The sequence below is a fragment of the Sciurus vulgaris genome, assembly GCF_902686455.1.
Source record: "Sciurus vulgaris genome assembly, chromosome: 8".
NCBI lineage: Eukaryota > Metazoa > Chordata > Mammalia > Rodentia > Sciuridae > Sciurus > Sciurus vulgaris.
Window position 1 is genome coordinate 120821581 of NC_136468.1, and position 18277 is coordinate 120839857.

The window sequence follows — 18277 nt, forward strand, 5'->3', positions numbered from 1 at the left end:
GTTGGTATAATACATATACACCATGAAAACTGTTAAAATAATAAAAATTACACAAAAAGTACATGTAAGCACCATGGTAACATACCAGTGCACTCTGCTCTACCCATGATAAACATTAAATAACACTGTCTAAAAAATAATATCGTAATTTGAATTAATAAGAAATAAATTGAATAAAGAATTATAATACCAAGGCATTCAGTTTCCAGAATTCATGCTTTTTTTCAGTTGACCCAATATTTTTTCAACTGTTTTCAAAATTTGTTCACAGCCAACATTACTCACAAATGTCACACATCTGTTATTTCACACATTTTCTTTCCCCATAAAAGACGTTTGATCAACATCAAAAAAGTTCATGTCTTTTGAGATGAAACTGGAGCAAGTTCTGTACCATTTTTAACTGTCACCTCAACTTGTGTTTGAGTATCACAAATTTATTCAACCAACCAACCAAAATGAAAATCATAATGATCAGCTTATATTGAAGTCAACCATAACAACAGCATGTGTAACCCAAAGAGTGGTGGCACACGAAAGCAAGACAAGCGGATACAACCAACAACTACCTACGGCATGGTAAATAAACTGAAAACAGTTCCAAGTGAGACAAGACCAGGACGAGGTCACTGTGAAGGTGCCAACTGAGTTTCTGAATGTTCTACAAAGTGGAAACTAAAAAAGAAATAAATCGTATTTGTGATAAACTTTGCCTATGTATACTATCTCCAGTAACAATAAAAATGATAATAAAACAAAAAATAAACAAACAAAATGCATCCCCCTTCTCTGAATAGAATAAAGCTCTGGTTCTGTCTGTCAGCTGTTGTTGTGATCACACAGAATCATTGTCTCAGATTTCTTTGGGTTGACACTGAAGATTGTTACAAGCAAAAGTAGTCAACTGTGATATATTTTTTGAAAATAACTAGTCAGATAATAGCTATCAATGTTTGTTGCAGTATCGAATTTGACAAGTTTGCATCAAGGTTATGTGGCACAAATCATGTGATTCAAAGCCTCAACCCATCTGTCCCCCTCATCATCTTTCACACATTGGGTGACTGAGTCACATGCATTAACTTTAATTCTGAGGGAAGAGCTGATCTTACCAGATTCTTCACTAAATGAACATAAAGGAAAATAAAGCACTTTCTTTTGTTTAGACTTCTTTCAATCTGTCAAAAATAAAAAAGAAAGACAACAGTGTACTTTTGGTCCTTTGTTTTTCACATCCATCAGAAAAAAATCATTTCATTAAATAAAAGTTTTGCTTTGTTTTAAACACTTGAAGGTATTAAATGCTACCTTATCTCACACACACACACACACACACACACACACACACATGTACATATGTATATATACACTGAAATATAAAACACAAGCACACCCAAACACATTTTGTACCAGCACCCTTGTAGAGTAAAAGTATTTTTCTTCATTTGTTTCAATGAAATACACTTTTATCTTCATTTCCATTACAGGTATACAGCAAATAGGCAGGTCTGAATTTCACATCCTTAACAATTTTCTTCTACAAAGGGAGTTGTAAAAATACTGAACAGTTTGCCCAATAATGTGACATACAATGGATGGACTATGTTCTCAAATTTTATTAAATAGGTATAAAATAAAGGTTTCGCAATATTAGCTCAGATATTCATTGTTTTAATAATACTGCTGCAGGTTTGTACTTTGCATTACATTTCAAAACCCCTTAAGTTTTTCTCTCATGGTACAACCTTCTAATACTTCAAATGTGGGAGGCAATATTTCAAAAGTTGCATCTTCTGCCCTTTGGGGGCACTGCAGTGACCGAACAGCATATCAAGCTTTGAATCCTCTTTGAATCACTTCACCAGGGATTTACCTGACTGAAGAAGGTTCATGCATGATGTATCATCACACAGTTCATTCAGAGAGAGTGACTTCCCTATGAGAAGAGAAGCTTCCTAGAAGACTCTTACAGTAACTGCCTCCTGTCACTGAGTAGATAAGGGTCATCTGTCTCCCTTCTTACCATTCACTTGGGGTGAGACACTGAAAGATGATAAGTGCTGTTGGATGATTTGGGCCTTAATACTTTCCTACTATTCAGGACAGTTTCTAGAAACACTTTCATCCAAACAGGGTGGGGTTTGGGGAGTGGGTGCGGTGATGAATTACAGGAAAACATTGTCTTTTGTTTGGTTAGGTGGTAAGGCAAAGAGACAAGTGCCTCAGCTCACTGCACTGACCACAGGAAAGCAAAGGCCACTGTTCAGTAGGCAAGTGTGGTCAGGTCATCACTGGGTAAAGTGTTCAGGGTCAGAAGTTCACAGGTTAGTTGCCTGTGGCAGCTCAGCCTTTGGTCACATTGGTTGGTAATGAAGGACACACATGTCTTGCCTCTGAACTTCAGTAGCCACTGCAGCTCATTCACCCCTGGGTTCAAGCGGGAAGTCAAGGATTGATGTAGCTGGTGCCAACATGTAAGGGTATTGGTAGGGTGTGTAGATCCACTCAGGGTCATGCCTGGAGGGACTATTGCAGCAGTTGGATGAGAATTTGACTCAACAGGGAATTGTGTTGACTGCCTATCCTCTACTTCCAGGAATGCTGAATTCTCCCATTCCTCTCTGCAGGACAAGATCTCAGGACAATCACTGAATTGATTTTTATAAATGTACCCACTTTGCTTCTAATGGTAATACACATTCAGGTGACTGGTTATTTCAGAAAACTGTTATCACTATTACTATCAATAACCCATTTCTCTCTCTCTCTCTTTCTCTCTCTCTCTCTTGCACAATATTTACAGAGTATTTGGATTCATTGTGTCACATTTGTACGTGCCCATACTTTGATCAGTTTCATTCCCGTGCATCTTCTACCTTTCCTCATTCCTTTCTGTACACCGCCGGCCTCCTTTATGTTTTCAGAAGATCCCTTCTCATTCCTTTTTATCCTAGCCTCCATATTTTAAAGCGAACTTAACGTCCCTTAACTTTCTTAGACAGGCTTATTTTGATTAACCTGTGCTCTCCATTCCCTGCATTTACCTAAAAGTGACGTATTTCCATTCTTTATGGCTGAGTAAATTTCCTTTGTGCATACATACCACAGTAGGGACCACTTTCCATAGTAGCCTCCTGCCATCTTCACTGGACTCAAAGCACCTGAGTAATGCAGGAGTCCTCCCACATGCATGTGCTTCATTCAATTGCTGAATACTAACCCCTCCAGGCCTCCTGAGCATAGATTCATCTCTAAGGACAAAGAACAGGGTGGAGTTGTGGACCCAGAAGATGGGTCCAACAGGTAAAGGAGCGTCCCATGGCCTGAGGTGGATCTATAGACCTCCCTTCCTGTCTCTGTGTTCCTGGGTCTGGAACCTGTACTGAACATAGTGCTCCTCCAAATCAACCCTGAACTCAGGCTGATTTACGCAACAGACAACCTCCTAAAGCAAATGTTCACAAAGGCCAGGGAGGAAGCCCGCCCAGCCTGCTCCTTTAGAAGCAAAATCAGAGGCACCTTCACCATCTCCTGGAACCATCTCCACCTCATCCTCCTCACTCACTGTCCTAGGAACCCACAGACAAACAGAACATAGCAACCTGGCCATGACTCTCAGGTTAGTGCAGTCCCCCTGTGGTAGACAGGATGCTTGAGAACCTGCAGGGTATGGTAGGAGGGCTGTGGGGCTGTGCTCACTGTCTTATGTGGGCCTGAGGGGCGACAGGTGCCAGGAAAGGAGAGCAGGTTTGCGTAGGTGTTCAATGTCTCCACCCTCCTACCAGGTTCATGGAGCCCTGTGACTGATTTTGATGGGAAGGGTGCTTTGAGGGCTCAGGAAATCCCTGGAGCAGGCAGGCAGTGTACCTGCTAGAGGCAGCTTCATCATGAGTCCGACCTCTTCTTTTATATGCAACGTGGCCTCCTACAGCCTGACTCAGCCATCATCTATTTTGAAAACCCTGAGACAGGATCACATGCTCAGAAAATAAACTGGGGATTAAATATCCATAATGGCACTAGCAAATGTTAGGCCAGTCCCCTGTGTTTGTCATCTGTGATCATAGCAAACATTCCACACACAACTCTGGCTGCTTCTCTGACTCTGATTGAGGAAACACAGTCACCCTGACCACCAGTGGAACCCAGGTCAGGGACAAGACTGACGTTTTCGGTGCCCACAGCACATGGCAGGGGTCACTCACAGTGACACAGATGGGCACATGGCACAGAAACCTCCCTACTCAAGCCAGACTTTCATTTTCACCTTTACTCAGCATTCACCATAACATTGGTCTTTTGTCACTCAGTTGGAATGTCATTTCACCCAAGAATACTGTAGAATCCACTAGAAACATGACTTTCCCAAAGATTTAGCTGGATTTTAAATTAAGATCTTGTCATATCCATTCAGTCCTATAGAGACTAGTTCACAGGTTCCTGGATGAAAAATGTCCCCAGACAACCCTTTCCTTCATTAGACACTCATACTCTCTTCCACTGATTTCAATATAGATTATAACAAGGAAGGAACCCATTCTCTGACTTATCCCTGTAGACTTTATCTTCAAGGAACATGAAGGATTGTGAGTCCAGTGGGATAAAGACCAAGGATGAGATGTTCTGATGTGCCAAGACCTGCTCTGGGTGCCTGAGAACCAGATCTTCCAACTGCCCATGTGCTCAGGAAGTGCTCACATGTCTCTCCTGTGTGAGTGAAGACCAAAATCACTTCATCCCCATGCCCAACAAGACATGCTGATGAGCCTTCCATGTCTAGCCAAAATTAAACTCTGTACAGCACAAAAACAGACTCTTGGTTCTCATTGCAAGGATCAGTTCTGTCCTGCAGATGTGGCACAGAAGGCAGTGTGTTCACCAAGCACATGGGAGCAAAGTCTCTTTTATGCAAAGACAGATCCATGCAGGAGATAAAAGCACTAGCACATGTGTATGCTTGTGTAAATTTGCAAGGTCTTGCTGAGATTTGTCCTCCAGAAGAAAATATCTTCCAAAACACTAAAAATATTATATCCTAAACTGGATTATTCATAGCACCTGAGATATACAGTTTTAGAAAGTTTACCTTTAGGGTATGCAGAATATATTTATATTAATCTCCATACATATATGTGAGTGTGTATATGTATATATATATATATACATATACACACATTCATATAAAATGATGATTCTAGAGTCTGATCTGGATATATATATACATATCTAATGCAAACATATATAATGTATAGAATTTATTAAAAAACAAACCTGTAGCCTCTATGTATACCCTCCTCACTTGAATAGAAGCTGATCTAATTTGTGTATTGGTAGACAATACAGGAAAAATCAAAATACATGCCAATTATAGCACAAACTACTATTGACAATGATTACTATAGTTTCGAATGCATAGTTTACTTTTTTATTTGTCCTAATTAGTTATTTATCACAGTAGAATTCACTTTAACTCATATATATATATAAGTGGAGTATAACTTCTCATGATTGTACATGATGTAGAATCACATTGGTCATGTAGTCACATATGCACATAGGGTAATAAAGTTCAATTCATTCTACTGTCCTTCCTACCTCTACACCCCTTCCCCTTCATTCACTCCCCTCTGCCTAATTCAAAAGTAACTCTATTCTTCCCTAGCTGCACCCTCATTGTGAATTAGCATTTGCATATTATAGAAAATATTCAGCCTTTGTTTTTTTGGTATTGGTTTATTTCACTTAGTATGATTTTCTCCAGCTCCATCTATTTTCCAGTAAATGCCATAATTTCATTCTTCATTAAGGCTGAGTAATATTCCACTATGTATACATATCACATTTTTTTTATCCATTCATCTGTTGAAGGACACCTAGGTTGGTTCCATAGTTTAGCTATTGTGAGTTGAGCTGCTATAAACACTGATGTGGCTACATCACTGTAGTATGCTGATTTTAAGTCCTTTGGGTATAGACTGAGGAGTGGGATACCTGTATCAAATATATATACATATATATATATATATATATGTATGTTAGTCATAGGTGAACAAAATACCTTTATTTAGTTTTTATGTGGCTCTAAGGATGGTGCTAAGGATGGAACTCAGGGTCTCATGCATGCTAGGCAAGTGCTCTAATACTGAGCCACAACTCCAGACCCCCTCAGTTAACTTTTTATACTAATGCACCATGAGCTGTCTCCTGATAATGGCTCCAATGCATAAGACCTTATGTGACAGTTCAAGGAATCATCTGGGGTAAACTTGCATAAAATGATGATTCTAGAGTATTCTGAACTGGATATTGTGTTTTTGGGGATTCTGGTCAGCCCCAAATGGTGCTGTACACACTTCCAGAAGCCTGTCCAACAGCAGGTAAGGTGCAGCCACACCACTCTCCCACAGGCAGCTGAAAGAACCACAGAGAGGTGCCCTCCACACCAGAAGCCCAATATTTTGGCTGAGGATTTTACCCCATGTTGCTCCCCTGCCCAGGCTGATCCAGGGAATCTAGAGTAGGTAAAGAATGCAGGTCTATGACCTTCTTGGTTCTGCTCTTCTCTCTTCCTTCCTGAGTGGCACTGGGATAGTCACTTCCTCTCTCAGTCCCATCCTTTTGAAGTGCACTTCCCAAATTCTGTGCTCCCAGTTCAACTATCTTGGGGACTTCATGGAAAACAGTATGGGTCACTCACTAGACACTAGAAGATTTTGACAGCTTCCTCAGGACAGGAGGCACAGGCTACAAAGTCCCCACCTGGCTGCAAGGTGGCAATAAGGTAGAGAGGGAGGACCAATAACCACCTCCTGGTTATTCATTCCCCATTCCCAGGTAAATGGGAAGGCCCAGGGCTCTATCTGAACACGCCATTCCACCTGTCCTGCCCAGCACACCAACCTGGAAGTTCCTATATATGTGTTAGGCCTCTACCCATGAACCCCACTTCTACCTGGAAATTCTCCATCACCTGCCCTGAATACACATCTCTCCTGCCATCAAATATCTTCATGTAGGAAAAAGTATTATCTTGTTCTGGAAAAAGCTTTGAGTCCTGGTCCCTGAGTTTCCCACTCTCCTCTTACATCCTCACACACCCAGAGTCCATCCACAGGGCACTGACACAGCTGTGCCACACAATGCTCTTACCTGTTTCTCCTCCAGACCTGATGGCATTTCCAGAGGCACCTGTGCAGAGAGGGTGCCACATTATAACCCACCCATCCTGTGAATCTCTTCTAATCAGCGTCACTGGCTCTTTGCGGTTCCAAAATCCATGGATATTTGTCACCGCCTGCAGCAACAACTTGTACGGGTCTTATGGGTGGTGGAGTGGAAACTGAGGCACTTCTATCTTTCTCTTTAGTGCACTGCTTTCTTGCTTGTTTACTTATAGAGGATAGAGGAAATGAGGTTTACTTGCTTTGAGACGAGAGAGAGAGAGACTTTGCTTATCAGAGAGAGAGACTTTGCTTAAGAGAGAAACTTGCTACGCCTTAAAGTCCTGCATCCTGTGAACTAAGGGTACGTCCACCCAAGGTGCCCTCGTGATGTGTCTCAGTTCTCCGTTCAGCGATCTGCCTTCCGCCGCTGCCCCTACTCACTGCTGTGTTTTTTCTTCTGGCTTTTTTTCTAATGGCTGCTGTGGCGTGTCTTCTCTGGTTACTGCCGCGCCGCGTGTCTTCTGCTACTGCTTTTCTTCTGCTAATGGCTGCTGTCCATGTTTTTCCCTCTGGCCGCTTCTAATGGCTGCTGTGTGTGTGTCTTGCTCCGCCTATGTTTATATCACCTCGAGGACGCGGAGAGCAGGGCCACGCCTCTTACGCAAAGATTAGGCAAGACGCTCCTAGCAGGCAATTAGTGCTCCAGAACACATGTGCATACATTGTGTGGGTGGACGAGAAAATCACCTGAGTGTGCTTATGTCAATTAACATCCTCGCTGCCGATATGATCAGGAGCCATCCCGGCGCCGCCAACATGGCACAGCCCCCAACAATCAGTGTATTAATTATCTGCATTTCCCCTTGTTTGATTTATTTCCCTCAATTATTTCCCTAATAGGCTTGGAATTATTCTCTAGTGCAAGAACACATGCATAGAAATTACAGATATGAACACATGCAGGATAATTCTTCCCTGAAAAAATACACCTGAGGTATGAGGGGTAATATTTTCCAATATTCACTAATTCCTTATGTGGGATCTGGAACATTCTGTTTCTGTTTCACCATCATTACCATCTTAACTTTCCTCTCCTCTGGTCTCCTGAGACTCTGTTGCAGATGCAACCATCACACCCAGGTTCGAGTGGGGAAATGTTGTGAAAAGAGTACGTTCTTTCTTTCACAAGTGTGAACACTCACTGAGAAGAACTCAAGAAGTCTGTGTTTCAGCCCATGAATCTTCACCATATTCCATGGCTAATCCTGGACACCTGGGACCTGATGAAAAGCCTGGATTTTCAACAGAGAGGATAATGTTCAGGTAGAAGCTTGAGGATTGTCTGCTGAGACTGCCCAGCAGGTGTGTCTAACCCAGACTCATCCAGGAGATGGAAACTGCTGAGAGAAGAGGCAGTGTCCTGTCCATGCTGACCCCATGTTGGACCCAAGATGGAGCACTGTGGTCCAGACCACAGTGAGCCTGAATAATCTTTGGTGGGAGATGTCTCCTGTCTATGCCTGTGGTTCTGTAGCCACCACAGTCCCATATTGACTCCACATCTGCCACTGGCACCAGGAAGATTAGTCCTTGAGTCCTGTGTCACCCAGCAAGAGGCCCTGGGACCACTTATATGATCACCTACCACTCCTGAGAAAGGTGCTGTGCTACCTCAGGTGGGGCTGGATCCTTCTCCTCCAAACTGAAGTGTTCATATTTCCAGTGTAACCTTCGCCCTTGTTTCCTCCCCTTGACACAGATAAGGGCCATGTAGTAAAAAGAAATTTCTGTTGTGGGGACAGCAAGCCCCGTATCAAGGTCGTTTGTTATTGAGCAGTATGTTCTGATTTTATACAGACCCCTCTGAGCCTCCTGCAGCTGGTGTAGAGCATCCACCAGAGGGCAGCAGAGACCACCTGACAGAGCCCTTGGAGCTGGAAGTCTGGGGTCAGGGGTATTCAAACATGCAGGAAGCTTTTCTGGAAGAATAGGTGTCCTTTTTCATGTCATCCTCTTTCATACTGTCATATAGATTCTTTTCTCTCCTGAGTTCTCACTTCCAGCTCTAATAGAATGTGTCTATTAATATGGCAGGGACCCAGGGTCTTCATTTCCCCCAAGATCACCATTTGTGCTGAAATTCTGCCACCACCAGGCAGTATAGAAGCACAGTGTGGAACCTGCCCAAAACATGCTGGAGATGGAAGGCACAGCACCCAAGATCTGCCTGAGGTCCTCCCACCAGGGACAGAGTTACAGCACATCACTGAATCTTTAAGATTTTCAGACACTTGGTTCAGGGAAGAAGTTTATTAACACCATGCCCAAGAGTCATGATCTGGGGCAGGACACAGATCTAAGCCTCTGTCTCCTGTAGACTTGGTTCAGAAAACTCAGACAGATATGACTCTGAGTTCTGCATGACCACATCAGCTCAGAGACAAAAACCAAACACAGTGTGGGCAGACATGTTGTCCAGACTATGTAACTAGAAGGGGAGGGAGGGTCACCTGGTGTGTTGACATTGGTCCACAGGGCCACTCATTTCCTCTCCGTGTCTCTAGGTTGGAGTCTGGCTGAACATCACAAACCTCCCTTATCAGCATAACTCTCAGGTCTCTCCAGCTAGGGGATGAATGAATCCTGGGTAGAAGCCTGGCAGCCTGTGCCTCAAGAATCAGCCTCAGGGGTGCCTCCACCATAAGCCTGAACCTCCCTCCTCCTCGGCTGCCTTGCTCCCTGCACAGGAGCTGCCCCAGGACTCCCACCCACCAGTGCAGAACAGTGCTCCTTTACAGGTCTGGCCCTGCCTCTAACAGCAGCAGGTCCCTGAAGTCCCCACTCTGTGCTCACTGGCCAGTGTGAGCCTGAAGGACTACAGCTGCCAAGAGAAGGGTAGTATTTTTGGATGTTGTAGGCTTCATTCTCCACCCTATCTCATGGACCACTGGGACGGGGATCAATGGGAGGGAGCACCCTGTCAGCACATGGAATCCCAAAACTTTTCCATGCCAGGTAGGAAGGATATCCTAGAAGGATCCTTCATCTGGAAGCCCACGGCTCCTTTTCTGCCTTGTAGGATCCATGACTTTCTCCATCCTGGGGTAGCCTGTTGGTTACCCCAGGAGAGGTGGCCAGTGTCACCTGTGGGGGAAACAGAGTTAGAAGATGTAAAATGCACTGGTACCAGAGAAACCAGGTCAGGCCCCTGAACTGGTCATCTAAAATAATAACAACCAGCCTGAAGGGATCCCTGACTTATTCTACTGCTCCAAATCAGGGACCATGACCACCCTTGCCTTCAGTGATGTCCAGGGCCACGGATGACGCTGACTCCTACTATAAGTTGTGGGGCAGCAAAGGTAAAGCTCAAAGTGACACAGGCAGACAAGGAGTTGAGTTGGAAACCTGCCACCACTTTGATTCCCACCATCCATCCCTGCCCTCATACCGGCAGGAGAGGGCCTGCCCCCTGGAGTGGAAGATTCCATTCCTGCCCCTACCCTCATATTTCTAATCTGGGCAGGCAGGTTCCTGGGCCTCTCCATGCTTCCCTGATACCACTGGAATCTGAGCAGGATATTTTTATTGACTTGAATTGCCAGCTCCCACAGGCCACATAAATCCTATCAGTCATACAACACTAAGTCTTAGTATTAAAGAAAATTCCATTGGGACAGGGTCTTAGTTATGGTTCAGAGAAGGAATGTCAGGCTGGAGAATGTTCACTGAAGAGGTTTAAAACAGATCTGTCAGCAAAGGAACAGCATAGAATTAGGAAGTATTCATGACATAATGTGCAGGGCTGGTAGACACTGGGGTGCAGGAGGTCTTGCTAGAGGTGCTGATTAATAAACTTCTATGTGATAAACTACCTGAGTGTCCAACTCAATAGAGCCAGCAATTTCCCTGGACAATAGATGCTTAGGAATGAACCAAAACAAAGAATGATTTAGTTACTGTTTACATCCTCATCCTCCTGAGCCTGTGTCCTGGTTCCAGTAGTAAAGCTGACAGAGCTGACCTCTGTCCACTGTGTGAACAGCAGTCCCTGCAGGATGATGGTGATCATGAGCCAGAGATGAGTGTATGAAGTTCTCAGAGGGAAACAGACATGTCTCCACATACAGGATAAATAGGTGCTGGGTCAGCCAGCCCCATCGTGCAGGACTCATGTATAGGAATGACCTTGTGAGTGTCTCCCACAGGGATGCCAGGGTAGGGTGCAGTTGGAAGCAATGGCCCTCCCCAGGTCCCTCACTGCCTGTGCTGCTCTGAGATCTGGAAGGGATAGAAGCCTGGCCCTCCCTATTGAAACTCCTTCCTAGCAGAAACCCCAGGTTCCTCCCTCTTTCTCAAGGGCTCCTTCTCTCCATCATCTCACTGCCTCCTTCACCCTCTGTCCCGTGCCCCAAACTTCCCTGTGCATAGACAAGCCTCTCCCTCTGCTTTAATGCAGGCCCTGTAGTGGAGACTAGGTTCAGAGACATGTCAGAAACTTATGTTCCTATACATCTACAATTCCTTCACTACAGAACCAGTCTGGTCTCTGTGACATTTATTTCTAGGAATTTCTAATGGGCCAGGAATCCCAACTTGGAAATTGACTCATAATCACAAAGGCTGTTTGTATTGTGATCTTTAAACTGGCAAGGCCCCACTTGGTTCCTTCTCCCTGTTCACCTCTAGTGTCCTGCCTTGGAATCCTGGTTCCAATTGTTTCAGGACCATTCATTCCCACTAGCTCTATGTCTAACCTCTGTGGTCCAAAGCTTCCTGCTCTGCCCACTGGCAGTTGCATCACCTGCCTCCAGGTCACCAGGTGTCTGTAAGCATCTCAGGAGCCACAGAACTGGGCCCGCACAGGAGATGTTCCAAGTTGTGAAGAATCATTCTACGTCTGTCAGGGACAGAGAACTTCTGGTCATTGCTGTGTGATAGTCCTTGAATGCTCCTCACACCAGGTAGGGGCAAAGGTGATAGAAAGAGAAAGGTCAAATTGTCACCTAGATTTGAGTCCTCAGGGCCTGTATCAGGAATAGGTGACTTCATAGTCAGTTTATGTTTTACAGAGACTTTCCCAAGCTGGGGTTCCCTGGACAAAAGTGAAGATGTTTGGCCAGACAGGCCTGGTATTGTATCCTGGTCCACTGACACATTTGATCAAGAAATATTCATGTACCATGTAATCTGTGCAAGATACCAAGCCAGGTGATTCTAGATACAGAGTTGAGTGCTTCAGATGGTCCCTTCCCTGTTACTGGTATAATAATCTCAAGCTTGAATTTAGGGTCTCTGCAACTGTGTGTCAGATATGTAGTATTCACATGCATTTTTCTAGAGAGCAGTTCTAGCATCTATAAATTTTCAAAGACTCTAAAATTTCAATACCCATTGACCTAGAGGTCAAACCTTACCAGGTGAGGCTTGGACAACCTTTTCCCCTTTCCCAGACTGCTTCTTCACTTGCTTCTCTCTCAGGCAGACTGGGAAGGTGCAAGGCACACATAAAAGTTGTTCTTGTTATTAATTTTACAATCCTGGACTAGACCTGAGGCTTTAAGCAATTAGAGAAGGGACTCCTGGCCAGGAGTGAAGAATAGAGGCTACAGGGCGTCCCCAAATACTATCACTCTTTTCCCCCCATCTTAATCATGATACACTCTGCACCCTCCTGCATTTTCCAAAGCTGACATGTTAGTCAGTTTTTTAGTGTTATGACAAAAACCTGAGATGATGTGATTATGATAAAAGGTTTATTTTAGCTCACAGTTTGGGAGGTTTCATTTCATGATCAGATGGCTCATTGCTTTAGAGCCCATGGCAAGGCAGTATATCATGGTGGGAGCCAGTGGTGGAGGAAGCAGCTCACTTCATGGTGGCCAGAGGAAGAGGAGTCTCAATATCTTCTCATAAGACAGGATCCCCATGGCCTAACTTCCATTCACTAGGTCCCACTACCTACACGTTCTGCTATCTTCAAAGAGCACCATGGCAGGACACCAGACGTTCAACATATGATGGAGCTTTGGGGCACAAATATGCCCATAGTCACTGAAATCTAGAGATTATCATTAGAAATTTGTAAACTGGGTGTTGGGGAAAATGGTAGATTATGGATGGGCACTTTCCTGGTCACTGCATGTTGTGAAACTAAACTCTCAGACACACACCTCCTTGAAAAGGTGAGAGAGGGAATCTTTTCTGGGAAATAACCCTGGACATTGAAAACAGAACGGGGAATCACATGGCTGGATAGAATAAAATAAAAGATATTCCCAGAGCTGCTAGTGGGTGCAGTCTCTCCTGTGCTAAAATTATGAAGCAGTACTTCAATTAAGGAGCCCCAATTTTGGGAGGCCTGAGGGGTGTATAGATACAGAGAGAGATCAGAGTTCAAAGTCACCGCACAGTGAACCTAAAGCATATCTTGTGCAATAATATTGTGCAGAGGGGAAATGGAGGAGAACATGTCTCCTGTCTCCTGGCTACCAGGGAAATCAGAAGAAGGAATCATCGTGCAGCTCCAGCACAGGGGAGGGGCAACTGGGAGTCCCGAGTTCCCAACAGCTGTCCCTTGTCAGAAGAACAGGTTTAGCAAACTCACAACACACAGCACAGTGCGTATCTTAAGAGACCAGAAGAAAATCAAAAGTGGAGCTAGGTTTTTGTAGGGGGAAAGTGGTCAGAAAAACACACCTGGCTTCCCTCCTCCAACTCCTGCAGAACGACCTCTTATAAAATTGGCTGCCTGAAAGTACAGCTGTAAGGAGAAGCCTGGTGGGTAATACGAAAAGGTGGGGAGGAATTCATAGTCTGAACCCGAGTGATGTAAAAGCACAGAGTTCATGTGTGTCTGGGAGCAATAAGAATTGACCCCTACCCTGCATGAGTGAAACGCAGGAGTTTTTCCTGGGGGACAGTCTTCCAGCACAGCCCAGCATCTGCTCAGCCAGGGAGTTGCACAATTAAAAACCTTTAGACCAATCCAAGGAAGAGCTTGTAAACTTAACTTGATCCCCACCCCCAAGTGTCCTGCATGTGGGACCTCCTGTCACTGCAGCAACCACAACTATCATACCTGAGAAGAGCATTTGGACCACCAATGGTAACGATTCCCTAAAATTTCAGCAAGTTCCTCTTCTTTATATTATTTTTATTTTTTAAATTTTTAAATTTTTACTTATTATTTTTTTTCTATTCGGCATTCTTTTTTAAATTTTTTTTATTGTAAACAAACGAGATACATGTTTCTGTTTGTACATGGAGTAACAGCATACCATTTGCGTAATCATACATTTACATAGGGTAATGATGTTTGATTCATTCTGTTATTTTTTCCTTCCCCTCACCCCTCCCACCCCTCTTTTCCCTCTATACAGTCCCTGGTTCCTCCATTTTTCCCCCCTCCCACCCCCATGATATGTCCTCATCCGATTATTAGTGAGATCATTCGTCCATTGGTTTTTTGGGATTGGTTATCTCACTTAGCATGATATTCTTCAATTTCATCCATTTGCCTGCAAATGCCATAATTTTATCATTCTGTATGGTGGAGTAATATTCCATTCTATATATATGCCACAGTTTCTTTATCCATTCATCAATTGAAGGACATATAGGTTGGTCCACAATCTGGCTATGGTGAATTGAGCAGCAATGAACATTGATGTGGCTGTATCTCTGTAGTATGCTGATTTTACGTCCTTTGGGTATAGGCCAAGGAGTGGGATAGCTGGGTCAAATGGTGGTTCCATTCCAAGCTTTCTGAGGAATCTCCATACTTCAGCATTCTTTTTGACCTACATGGTTCATGAACATTTATACATATTCAGACCTGTCTTTAGTTCTTGTTTTCATTTTTGATTTGGTTTGGTTTTTCTTTCTTTCTCATTGCTAACATTTTTCTAAGGCATTTATTACTCATAGATCAATAGTTTGAGAACTAAGATGTTTAATTAGAGTGTAGCAGTTTTGTTCTTATACTCATTTACTTTCATTTTTATTTTCAATTTTAATTTTTTTATCTGTACACATTTTTCTGTCACTTCTCTGTTTTCCTTGATCTTCTTCCATTCTTTTCCTCTGCTAATAGCCAACCTTTACTGATCTATCACTCATCCTCTATTTTCTACTTCCATTATCTCTTTCCTTCTCTCATATACATTGGATCCTACATTACTTCTTTTCTATTCCTGTTCACAACTTAAAATTGTAAAACCAAATGTAAACTATTGACTGGGGAATAACTGAACATGTCATCTCTGTTTATTGTGACAATTAATATAGTAGATACCAAAGTAGGAAATCCTTGGTTTTGCTATAAATTGATTTTTTTGATTGTTGTTTTTATCTGTCTCCCCCTAACTGTGAGGTAGTGGGAACATTCAGAGTCCCTAATAAGTTCACAGGGTGGAAAATCTACAGCCTCAAAACCATACTGTCAAATGGGTAGACACACAAACAACATGAACAACCAAGGGAAAAATTACCTCATACAGACCAAGATAATTCAATAACAGAATCCACTGGCACCAGAATGGAAGAAAAGACAGAAAAGTAGTGTAGAATGTTCATTGTTAAATTGAGCTTCGAGTTAAAAGATGAAGTGAGGGAGAAAATACAGGAAGCAAGAGATCACTTCAATAAGGAGACAGAGATTCCTCGAAATGAAGGGATCAATAAACCAAATATAAAATTCATTGGAAGGTACTACCAGAAGACTAGACCAATTGAAGGACAGAATTTTTGACAATGAAGACAAAATATGTCATCTAGAAAATAAAGTGGACTATGGGTAAATTATGTTAAAAGAACATGAACAAAGCTTCCAAGAAATATGGGTACCATGAAAAGAGCAAACTTAAGATTTATCAGTATAGATAAATCCAAAGGAATGCACACTGTTTTCAATGAAATAATATTTGAAAATTTCCCAAACCTGAAGAAAGAAATGGAAAACCAAATACAGGAGACTTATAGGACTCCAAAAACACAAAATTACAACAGATGGATACCAAATTACATTATTATGAAAATGACCAAGATACAGAATAAGGATAGAATTTTAAAGACTTTCAGAGAAAAATGAGAGATTACTTTTAAAGGGAAACCAATGAAGATCTCAGCTGATTTCTCAACCCAGCCCCTTAAGGCTAGGAGGTCATGGAATAATTCATACCAAGATCTGCAAGAAAATGGACGTCAACCAAGAATACTATACCCTGTAAAATTAAGCTTCAGATTTGAAGATGAAACAAAAGCCTGGCATGATAAACAAAAGCTAAAAGAATTCACAACTAGAACATTACAAATCATTCTCAGCAAAATATTTCATGAGGAGGAAGTGAAAAATGACAATACAAGTCAGTAAAGGGAGGAACTACCCTAAGGAAAAGTCAATGAAAGGAGAAACTAAGTCAAGTTAAAAATGAAAAATAAGCGAAAATGTCCAGGAATACAAATCATATCACGATAATAGCCCTGAATGTTAATGGCCTAAACTCATTAATCAAAGGACATAGATTGGCAGAATGGATTAAAAAGAAACACCCAACAATATGCTGCCCTAGAAAGAATCATCTCATAGAAAAAGACATCCACAAACTAAAGGTGAAAGGATGGGGAAAAACATACCATACGCATGGACCCAGTAAAAAAGCAGGGATCTCCATCCTCATATCAGATAAAGTGGACTTCAAACCTAAGTTAGTCAGAAGGGATAAAGAAGAATATTTCATACTGCTCCAGGGAGCCATAAACCAGTAAGACATAATGATTTTAAATATTTATGTCCCAAACAATGGAGCATCTATGTACATCAAACAAACCCTTCTCAATTTGAAGAATCAAGTAAACCAAAACACAATCATAGTGGATGACTTGAACACACTGCTCTCATCAGTGGATAGATAGATCCTCCAAACATCAGGTGAACAAAGAAACTATGGAATTAAAGAATACAACCAATGATATAGATTTAATGGATATATACAGAGTATTTCATCCATCATGGAGCAAATACACTTTCCTCTCAGCAGCTCATGGATCCTTCTCCAAAACAGACCATATGCTATGCCACAGAGAAGCCATTAGTAAATACAAAATAATAGAGATACTAGGGATCCAAGATGGCGGTCTAGAGGGAGGCTGTGTTCCTTGTCGCTCCACAATGCCGGATTCAAGCAGAGGATATCTGTTTCTCCGTGAGGCAGTTTTTGCTGCTTATCGATCCCCTGCTCTTTACTCCATTTGTCTGCTGTGATGACCTGCAGTCTGCCAGCATATCGGCGCCTTTTTTGAGAGCAGATTGCTCACTGTCAGGTGTCTATCATCTGCCATTTGCCTGCCTCTTGCCTGTCCATCGCCTGCCTTACCCCTATCCGTCACCCAACGCTCGAGGTTCACCTCCCGATCATCTGACAGCTGCCAGCAGACGGAACGCAGACCACCAGTGGAGAACCAGCTGCCTGCTGCTGCCTGGAAGTTCACTCTTACAGTGCCTGCAGGTTTGATTACATGTGGCTGCCTCCATTTTGACACAACAGCCAGGCCCTGTAGGACCCCTGGCCGACTGACTGAGTCCTGTCTCCAGGATCCCTCAGCCCGACCGAACACTCCCTGCCTCAGGGGCCCTCACATCAACTGACTGCTCCCTTCTGCCAGGACCCCCAGACCAACTGACTGTGCTCTATCACTGGGTATCCAGACCAACTGATTGCACCAGGCCTCCTATATCCCATAACCACACCAAACACCCCTGACCTCTAGGACCACTGCCGGACCAACTGCATCCTGTCCCCAGGACCTCCAGCTGACCACGTCCACCCCTGAGCTACAGCTCCCCATTTGCCAACACATTTGGAAGCCAGAGCAGCCATCTTGGATAATTCTGGAAGCTGGAGCTCTGATCTTCAGGTGGGGCAAATCCCATCCTGAGATGCCTGCTGGAAGCTTGAAGCTCATTCTCAGGTACCTCTCATACATCAGGCTACTGAACACTGGGAGGTTTCATTAGTATATGACTGTTATACAGTAGATTTTCTTTTTTCTCCTTTGTAAAAAAAAATTTGTTTCTATTTCTTTATGTTTCTTGCTTTCTTAACCTTCTGTTT

General features: G+C 43.1%; 1 protein-coding gene and 1 pseudogene across 3 annotated transcripts in view; both read left to right on the forward strand.

Moving 5' to 3' along the window:
* LOC306667255 (immunoglobulin lambda-1 light chain-like) overlaps positions 1 to 18277 on the forward strand; it is a 759848-nt gene that overhangs the window by 364202 nt on the left and 377369 nt on the right. The window lies entirely within an intron of this gene.
* LOC306668894 (KH domain-containing RNA-binding protein QKI-like) overlaps positions 1 to 18277 on the forward strand; it is a 125035-nt pseudogene that overhangs the window by 76889 nt on the left and 29869 nt on the right. The gene's annotated exons all lie outside the window — the stretch shown is intronic.